Raw genomic sequence first — 10,818 nt, forward strand, 5'->3', positions numbered from 1 at the left:
TGGAATAAGTAAGCCACCGCTAACTTTTACTCTCTTGAAGCACTGCACACAGATTGCTTGCTATTGTGTAAACGCGAAAGTTTTCAGGAAGAAATGCGTGATTTTTTTTATTTTTCTTATTTATTAGAATCATTACAGGAGACATAGGCTGAGTGTAATGAATCGCTCGGCACACCCACACCTACCTTTTTGAAATTTAGGTATATTAAAAGGAAAAGGCGCAAAAAAACCGCTCTCCTAAGGCATTAAATCAGCATGGGTAATACAAGTCCTACAAAATTATTTTTTCAGAAGGAATCGCTACGCCCACAACTCAGGTCCCTAAGTGTCCCAACCAGCCGAACGGCACCTATCACTGCCCGAAGTTGCCACCGACGGAAAGCTGCTCGGACCTCAAGTGTGAGGAAAAAGGTCAGACTTGCTGCCTTGATGTCTGCACCATCCCCACATGCGTCTGAAGCAACGACGTGTGCAGTATGCTGCGTCTGAGAGGCCGGAAGAGAGGAGGAAATTAAAAGCTGTCACTCGACGGTGTCTTCTTTTTCTGTGTGTCCTATAATGTATATTTTCTTATGTTTGGTCTGCTAACATCGAAACAATATTGAAATAAAGGCATTTGTGTTTGTATAATGCTTCCGTGAATTAATTTTTCTTCAGAAGTGAAAGTTTATGGCTATTTAGTAGCCACTAATAAAGAAAAAAAAAATAGCTCAGAAATGATAAGCTCAGGAGGATAATGGCGCCCAACATCGGCTATGTTTTATTTTGGTCTCGGTTCTTTTGTTTTCTTTGCCACAAGTTGGAAAATTTGCTAAACTTTTCATAACTTGACCCATTCAGAAGTCTCAACGCACTGCTCGCTAGCAAGGCAATAAATGTTCGTTACTGATTTCTTGAAAGTTGAAAAATTTCCCTACAACAAATACCGCTACACACCGAAGACTTTAAGAGAAGGCCAGCAGGCTTTCAAAAAAGCTTTGCGCATGAATAAAAAAAACTACATAGGTTAGAAAAATTTAGACTTTCTGCCAGAATCGGAAAGTGCAGTTCCCCAATACCTCGGGTTCTATACTGAAAAGTCCATACGCTGTTTATTTTAACGCGATAGCGTTAAAGGCCCTGTTTACCAGAAAATATGGAGTCGGCGTTTGGCAGCGTCACCGTTGTGAGCTAAAAATCACGAGCATGACTCTGGCATGCTCCAGAGAGAAGAACCTAGGAGGCAGATGGGCCACATTGGTCACGTGACCTTGCGGCGTCATCACAACCTGCCCAGCAGATTGTGAGCGGACTGCCCACCGTGGCAGGTGGCAGTTAAATTGATGATTGGTCGCTCGTGAAGAGAAACCTTGGTCGCACAAGGCCCACCCCAGGGAGCGCCTGCCATCGAAGGGCAGTGGCGCATCGCTTAATCGCTGCACCACTCTGCCGAGAGGGGTATAAAGGTAAAGTAGAGATTGACATTCTGCACATATGGGAATCAACCAATTACGCTATCGCGTCATGCCCTTAAGGATGGGCTTAAGTGTCTCCTCCAATTTTTACCTTTCTCGTGCGTTGTAAGTCAGCCTCACGCTTTGAATGAAAAAGCACACTGAAAGAAGACTACGCTTGACTATTTTCGCCTGGAGAGTTTGTTCCTTACTATTTCGAGAAACACGGAACAAAAAGCCGTCGTGTATCAAAACATTTATTAAAAGCGATCGAAGTATCGCGCCTAATTTATAAAGTCAGGCTAGCATAGTGAACTGTGAAGACGTGTATTTCAAATTTTGTGTAAGCTATTTAGCTTCAACTTTCAGCTAATTAATATTAACAAGCCGGGCCAACTTGCTTGCTTTCAGTGGCGTCTAATGTGCGCTCTCATTGTTGCATGGTTTTGCTTGAGCAGCTTTATTTGCGGGCCGGCTTAAATTTATATTTGCGGGCTTTTTATTAACTATTTGGGCATAGACCATTAACTTGTTCAGGATTAAAAATTAATGGTTTATCGCGGTCTCAGTTTGATCCCGAAAACATACAGTGACGGACTAGAAGACGACAAAGCGAGCAGTGGCGCTGGCAGGAGCGCTCGTGCTAGGCCTATCATATCATTGCCATCTGTCATCACGTATAGTTCTTCGGCCTGCCGCCACGTAACAATATTTGCTACTCTTGTTATCTCATTTATTGATGCTTTTTCATTTTCAGAATTTTAGCAGGTTGGGAAATAACGTGTGTGGTTGAGCACAATGCTAAAATCTGCAAGAAGAAAGCTTCCCGTATTGCTAGCTACTAGAAATGCCGGAATTTTCAAATAAAATTTTAGTTATCAGCTACTGCAGCAATCCCCTCTTCTGGTGGTTCCTACTGTGTAGTTTATGGTGCTCTGCAGCTTTATTACAATAAAGTACGTCTGTCTGAGCTATTAATACGCAAAAAAATTGCATAGTGTTTGGGTGTAAACTGAAACATTGGTAATATCATTACTTCCATAATAATTTCTTGCGTGGAGAACATCACATTTTCGTTGCAGTAATGTTAATTCATCGGTTCGTATTCGTTTGGGGCATCTGTTATAAGATGCATTGTGTTGAACCAAAGCGAATTTTTCTTTTCGTTTCAACATTGTATTAACTATCAGCTCAGTGTGCTGAAAAAGACTAGCCGTTAGAGACTTAAGTTTTTTTTTAATTGAATGTTTTATATGTTTTGCGACAAGCGATGATAAATTTTGCGTATATAAATAGAAGCATTGACGGAAAGTCCCCACACAGCAGCGGACACACTTCGGTGTCTATTGTCACCTGAGAAATGTATTGATAATCCATCATTTTATTTCTGGTGAGGTGTTGACTCGGCAACAAGGAATGCAAGCATCTGCGTGGGCTGCGAAATATCTCCCATTGTCTCCACGCCTAGAGAGCAGATATTTTTATTCTTTGAACGAAAGTTTCTGCGATGTTCTTTGTGAGTGAAGCACTGACTCATCTTTATGTCAGCATAAGTGGTGATTTTTCTCAGGTTAAGAAATCTCTCGTAAAGAGATGAAAGTGCTTTTCGTAATTATAATTCAAGGAAAATTGATCGAAGGGGAAACAGGCAAATATATATTTGTTATGTAAGCGCATTTCATTGCATATTATTAGCCGGCATTAAAGACTTCAAAAATAAAATCAATGAAGTCATCTATATATGACTTTCTAGTTGGATCAGTTTCGCTAGATGCCAATGTAGTTTTCTACTCTGGCCCATAGATCATGCTCCTTTGGTTTTGTTGACCCCGTTTCTTATATTCATATCTGGGCGTTACCTGTGGTCTTCGATAATGGATAGCTCCTCTAAATGATAACACGAATAATAAGTTACGTTTTTCAAATTAGTGAGTTAAATTTTTACGAACAAAAGCATTCGCTTAACGTGAGAAGATAAATGTACGGATGTAAGGAAATATTTCTCTCCTTTTATGAGTATTCCTGGAAACGAATGGACATGAGCTGTTAGGTCTAGCGGATTGAAACGTGAGGCGTCATGTTTTGTTATTCAAGCTGACTGCTACTTTTTTTATTTTCCGTGAGGAAGACGCTTTGCTCAACAGCATTTATAGGAGACAAGAGTGAGTATTAAAAACGTTTCTCTAAAACCACGACAAATGTCTCAAGTTCCGGGGGCGGCAGCATAGTAGATACATTTAACTTGCCCTCTTTCTTGATAACAGTAAACCAGAGCTAATTTATATTTATTTATTTATTTATTTATTTGTGCGTATACCTGTTACAGCACAAGGGCATTAAATTTTGTATTTATTTACATGATATATGGTCCAGGCACTATAGTCTCATAAGGTCTCATATTCATATCTTCCATGTTGGATCGACAAAAGACTACATACAAATGAAGAGTATTTGCACCGCCAAGAAAAAATTCAGTAACAATACAATTCAACAATAAACAGTGGACAGTCATAATACTAAACTGCACATAAGCAGACTATCAGACATGGAGAGAACGAAATTTTTACGCATTGCTGGGAAGGTCATTTCTAAACTTTTCGCTTTAAAACGCCTTTTTAGGTAACGAGTTCTACTCCGTGATAGTTTGTGTGAAATATTAATATTTATATTGATTGTCAATGCAACGCATGGGTTCAAGGTGTAATAATGCTTGAAGCTCGTTCTTCGAGTATAGTTCTTCGACTGCATGACATAGGGCTCTGGTGAGATTTCTAACTTCCTTCTAATCAGCAAGTGGAGACAGATCAAGCGAGAAATTTTGCCTCTTACACTAAGGAACTGCATTTAGATACTATACGAGCAGATGGGGAGATATCAGGGGAGCAGATGGATATCATTTTGGATATTTTTTAGATGAAATGTACTGCATGACTGTTCACTTTTTTCCAGTTTTGAAATTTTGAAACAATTGTCTAAACAGATGGCTATCATGTTGGTAATAGCGCGAAGACAGGACGACAGAAAAAACACAACACAAGCGCTGACTGACAACTGACATTTTTATTTCATAAGGAACAACACCTTAAGCATAACGCTGTGGCCCTTGTCTCTTCCCAAGAAAAAGCTATGGGGACCACAATTAGATTTACGTAAGGAAAGCAGTAGCATTAGAAACAGCGAATGTCATGACAGACCACAGTGCCACGTTTTTTCCTCCGTGTTGAGGCTTCTGTTTGAGGCGATACAGGTGGAGCGAGGGGCGGGGAAGGGAGGAGAAACACGGGGGGGGGGGGGGGCAGTTGGCAGATGTGGCAGGTGGCACGACTTGATATCTCATGACATCATAACTATCCCGATCAATCAAGGAATTTTATGACTGACCACAACAACGAGTTTTTCTGAGCTTTATGACAGACCACAACGCCATGTTTTATTGAGCAAACATTATAATGGTAACTCGGAAACAAGCCGTCACTCGCCATGTTGATGTCTGGGAGTAACCTGGTAAGCTGGTAAGCTCGGGTAAGCTGGTAGGAGTGTCGCGTAAGCTGCAGCCAAATGGAGAGAGGGTGTGAAGGTGAAGAACGCGAAACGAAGTTGCGTGCACATGCAAATGCCAGAAAGAGAGGCGATGGATGTAGTCGTCAGAACATGCAGTGCAGCAAACGGAGTCATGGCTGAAGCCGGCTCTTACGAAGATCCCGAAGCCGATGGCATGCACAGTGAGCTCTACACCAACGCTAAAGAAGAGACAGCCAACGAAACTGAACCGATCCAGTTCATATGGTAGACGGCAAGCCGAAGCAGAGCGATGAAGACAGTGTAACCCTAATAAACGTGATGCGGAAACAGATTAAGAGTGAGAAAGAACAGGCGGATGATGAAGTCGCCGGACGAACGCGCAGTCGAGAGGAGTGTACGAGTAACGAACTGCTGAGGCAGCTCATCGCAAAAGGAAAACCGAGGAATAACTCAGGAGCACAGTGGTCAGCCGCAATTTCAAACTTATAAAAAGCTGAACAAAGTTAAACGGGGCTAAACAAGGGAAAACGTGCTTGCGCACTTAAGTCGCTTTAGCTTAACCAGGTAAAAGGTGGCAATTTGCTTTCTTTCGCAATGAAGCTTCTAATGATTTCGCTTTAGAACGCAAAGCTCAGTTGACTAGCAGAGCGAAGCAGAAGTGATCTAGAGAACATGAAGGGATGCTGGCTCTAATTTTGTACCACTACAGCGCCATGGGCGAGCGTAGGATCTCAAGTCCGCGTGTAATTAGTACATCGTGTATAGCAATACACAAAATGCTGGTTTATTACTGCGCATCTGCATGCTGTTGAGCTCGGCATTCCTTTTTAACAACGCTAAAAATTCCTAGTAATTGTTCTAGTGTGATATGTGCCCGAGAGGGTGCTAAGCCGAAAGGATTAACAGCTCTGGAAAACTGCTAAGAATGGTGAATAGCATCTGGACCGCTTTTACTTTGACATGGCGCAACTTGAGTCGCTGTGGCGATGGCCGAGTGGTTTAAGGATTCTGGGAACGCCTCTGTCCTGTTCGCGCCGACGCACAGTATAATCCCACCGGTAAGTTTTTTTTTTTCTGGCGGCCGTTTGGATGAAAAAGTTAGCTTTGGACGCCGTTGGTTTAGACACTGGTTTCGGAGCGCATCTCCGCGATTTCGAGACAATGTTGGAGAATGTTTGCCGAGAAGGGAAGATAACAAAATTTTTGCGCTTTAAAAAGCAACGAGTGAAGAAAAGTCAGTACACACGATGTGATTGAAAAACACAGACTTTTCTAGCGGGTGCGACGGACAGGGAGATCATCCGGGTGGAACGCAAACGTTCCTTCGAAGTTCGTCGTCTCTGCTCTTCTTCTCGATGCTATCAAGCGGCGCTGTCCTTTTCGATCCCCTCATAGGTTTAACTTCCGTTAATTATTTAAACTTCTGTGCTTGAGAAAAAATTCTTCCATTCATCCTGGACTATCATTCGAAAATAAGAGCTCTGACTCAGCGGCGACAGCCATTGACGGATGCAACCCTTTTCAATACAAGCGCTGGCCGAAAAATCTTGTGCGACGCCGCATTGTGTACTAGTTTCACCGTCGTGTAAAAACAAATTATTGTCACTGCATTATTCATCAGCTGCTAACGCCATGTCATTACAAGCGCCAGTATAAAGTCACGGTAGCTCCAAGGCGTATTCAGAAGCCAAATATCCCGAGCAAAGAGTGCAATAATTTTTCACCGCTCCACGGGTATTGCTGAACTGATGTCGCTACGCGGCACGACAGTTATAGCACTCGCACTGGTGATTTTCCCTGCGGTTAATTCTGAGGACGCCCCGTGGGAACGACGTAAGCATACGGGACTGCTTTCTTGTAAAAACTTTTCCCGCGAACTTTTAAAATATAAAACCAGCCCGTGCTGCCTAAGCATCGTAAAGAGACTTACATTAATGTTTTAGAAAGGGCGCCGTGTTGAATTTTATCTGCATAATTTGGTCCGATTTGTTAGCGGCTGTTAATTTATTCGACGTGTTTTGGACTAAGTAGTGTGTAGAACCACAGGCAAAATTTTATGCAGCCCCAGTACTAGCGAAAAAGACACAATTTTACTATTGTCTTTGTACGCATTACGGAATAGATACATGCAGCCAAGATTCATGTGTGCAATTTGCAGGCTGAATTGTTATTTGCCAAGCTATGCGTCCTGCATGCAAAAGAAAAAGTTGAACAAGTAAACTGTTCACAAGACTGATTGGCGGGTCAGGCAGTTGGTCAGAAATAGGTGAACGATGAAATCAGCGGAAGAGACGACAACAATGAAGAGATTGGTTTATGGGGTTTAACGTCCCAAAGCAACTCAGGCTATGAGAGACGCAGCAATGAAGAGACTTGGACAGGTTAACCGAATTGGTGCCAGCAGGAGTAGCCATAAGTGTAGTCTCTTATGACTCAGTGCTTGTTCCCGTAGTGGTTTTCAGAGCTCGAGGTCATGAAGCAGTAAACTTTCCTAGAGTTAATTCCAGTGATATGGGTGGACAAAAACTCGAAGAACTTTATACTTGGGATTGCGATCTGGCTTACATTTCACTGAGCACATGGAACTGGAATCATATATGGAACACATAGCTGGAACATATATGCGCCTGATTCAATTGACAAATTGAATTTACCTCGGAAAATTCTCTCAGGAAGCATTGTTATTTAGACTACACGGATAAACGAACGATTGAAATCCGTTCTTTAGCAAAACACAGATTTCTAGGAACGTCCTGGCCTTCAGTTAATAAACTCAGAAAAATCATACAGACAAAAAAAAAAAAACTGAGGTATGCGAGGGCGTTTCGCGCTGTCGATACAGCCACTCTCCTCACAACCGCTATTTTGCAAATGTCGCTCGTATCGGGAAAATGAAAGTTGCCAAAGTGTTTGGTTATTTTGAGCTGAACGCTGGAAGTATTTCACTGTTGAACGATGGGTGCTATGGTGTTTTGAAATGTGATTTTACCTTTCTTTCTATTGGCTGTCGCATAGAAACTTTGCCAGAAATATTGCAGAGGCATGCAGCGTGTGGAGCGGAAATGGTTACGAAGTTTTTTTGGCATGTGAACATTAACGTGGGCGTATTTTCACATCGCTCTTCCGCGGCGCCGTGTTTTAACTCCATCATGCATTCCTGTGTTTTTCATAACGCTGTGAAAACTTGCACACGAAAGCTTGTTAGGAAGCAGCTATGCATCAGAGCCGCAACGTGCTTGTGTGTGCAACCAGTGTCTGTTACCGAACGCTCGTTCTTTTTTCTCCTTTTCTCCTTTGTTGTGGTAGGTTTACGCTCCTCAGAGCTTTGCCCAATACCAACTGGGAATATACACTCATGCTACCCGAAAGGTCGGCTTGCACTTGTGCCACTAACGACCGTCCTTAGTGATTGTCGTCACTTAAAGTGCAAAAATAGACAAATCTGCTGCGAGGACTTTTGCCATGTAAACGTCTGGTGCCAGGACCGTCCATAGGAACTGCGTAAACAACAACGGTGCGTTTGTGGCTTCCAGGAAACGTCCACAATAAAGTTGCTTGTCTCATTCCATGTAGGCCTACCCTGCAATTTTTTTCTTCACTTTTTCACTGCCGTAACTGCACGACAGAATTTCCGCAGCGTAAACTGCGTTGCTGGCACTGACATGGGACGGTCCAGTAAACACTTTCAGACCATCCAGCCACTCACAAACAATGTTATGCAGGTATTTGTGAGGAGCAGTGATGAGCCTTGGCAGAAAAAAGAGACAGACAGGGTGAATCTAGGTCATAATTCGCGGATCTTTATGTGTCACTAGCGTTGCTAATCTCTTGGAGGTGAAAGTAAATATCGTCTTCACCCCTAGGCTGCTTAGAGGTTGTACGGATGCTAGAAGAACCACACTGAGCGCTTTCGAATCAAAACTCTTTAGCTCTGTACTTTTGACAAACAGTGTGCACCATTTGGCATATCCTTTTAAACGAACACTCGCCAAAGTAATAAAATTCTCTTACGGTTATTTTTTTCCTTTATGACTTTGGCGAGTGTTCGTTTAAAAGGATATGCTGAATTTCCCTCGCCAGATGGGTTTCCGTCAAACCCTCAACTAAGTGTGCACCATTTACTAAAATATCAGGTCTATAAACTAGGTATAGGCTTTATGCTGTCATTTATTGGTGACAGCAGTCCAGCAGTTATGACTACCGCGAGGAGGCTTCCAAAATAAACTTTAACAGGCTGGAGTGCACGCAAAAAAAACTGAATGACTCGGCGGTGGCGATAGTCGGTGGTAGTCGAGCAGAATGCCCGCCGCTGTCAACCGTGCTCAATTTAAAACTGACAATATTTAACCAGAACAGTCTCGAATAGCGTCGAATCAGCTCCGCTTGGCTGCGATCATTTGAGAGAAATCTCGTCGCATCTTGCGTCAGAACTGTTAGAACCAAATGATTAAAACGCGTTGAGGCATTACCCCCTTTTAAAGAAGCATCAACCCGATGCTTCGGAATGAAAAGAACTGTGAACAGAAATAAACAATGAGAAAGTGAACAAAAAGAATCATTGAGAATGCAAGCATAAAGTCCTTTAGGACGCATAACAAGGCTTTAGGCGCACAAAATGGGTGCCTGTATCAGAACAAGAGAATTATATTTTTTATTTAATTACACGGTACAGCCGACCTTATGGGGTGGACGCAGGAATAGAAAAAAGTATATATTATAAACAAAGAGTATTGGTAAATCCAAGAAACATACTTTACATTATACACACTGAAGTTAACCTAATATGCACAACATACAGTACACAATATAGAGTGGACGGCGGCACTACAAAAGATCAGATAAGCAGAGTAACAGCCATGAAGAGAAATAGATTTTTAGGCAATGTTGGGAAGGGTGTTTCGAAAATTTTATTTTAGATACCAAATCAGTTATCGAATTCAATCCGTGATAGTTGGTGGGAAGTATGGGTGGGATTGGCGATATTTATGGCTTAGTGCTAGCTCACTTCTGAACATAAAAAAAAATTCAGTCGTAACGCTGACCTGAGGTTAAACATTAAGCAACACAGCGACACAGATTGATAGTACATCTGAGAAATTCGTCTGAAGTAAAATGACTACAGCCACGTGCCGGGCACGTCTTCTCACGTTCTAACAGCGCTTGTGTCTTGTCACGTGTGCTGCATCCGGAGATAGCGTCACCTTTTGTGTTTCTTTTGCTTCGCGTGCACTCTGAACTGCATAGACATGTATCTAGGCGCCGCGCATGGCAATAAGCTTGGTTGTAGTCAATGCTTTTTTTGTGTCTCTCTGTCTTGTCAATTTTTTGGGCAGTGGATTTAGAAGCATGAGATTCGTTTTGAGCTTGTCTCAATCTCTTCTTTTCTCTCGTCCCTTTTCTCAGCGCTATTTTCTTGTTTCGCTCAACATGAACCAACCAGCCCGACTAAGCCCTCTTATTGACTTGGAATGAAGTTTTGTTTTTCTCTGATATCACGATGACGACATATTTTTGGGACCAGTGCTGCTATTCAACGACGATGTCGACGATGATAGTTCACCCCATTAGCAGCACTGCACCCTACTGCGCTGTGCTGTTTTGTCGTCGTGCTGTTTTTTCCCTGCGCTCTTCTGTCTTCGTGCTATTTTTTCGCTGTGCTACTTTATCGCTCTGCTGTTTTGTCCGGCGTGCTGTTCTGACGTGTGCTGTTTTCCTCTGTGCTTTTATGTCGCCATGCTGTTTTTTTCCTGCGCTATTTTGTCCCTGTGCCATTTTTCCCGGTGCTGTTTTGTCTCTCTGGTGTTTTTGTGTTCTGTTTTGACGCATGCTGTTTTGTCGTGTGCTGTTCTTTCATGGCGCCCCA

General features: G+C 42.5%; 1 long non-coding RNA gene across 1 annotated transcript; it reads left to right on the forward strand.

Annotated features, from left to right (window-relative positions):
* Positions 1–6,641: 6,641 nt before the first annotated feature.
* Positions 6,642–8,523, forward strand: LOC144123351 (uncharacterized). Its single transcript, XR_013313073.1, has 2 exons — positions 6,642–6,788; positions 8,262–8,523. It is a non-coding gene; the product is annotated as an uncharacterized LOC144123351 (long non-coding RNA).
* Positions 8,524–10,818: the final 2,295 nt, after the last annotated feature.

Source organism: Amblyomma americanum, chromosome 3, assembly GCF_052857255.1.
Source record: "Amblyomma americanum isolate KBUSLIRL-KWMA chromosome 3, ASM5285725v1, whole genome shotgun sequence".
Classification (NCBI taxonomy): domain Eukaryota; kingdom Metazoa; phylum Arthropoda; class Arachnida; order Ixodida; family Ixodidae; genus Amblyomma; species Amblyomma americanum.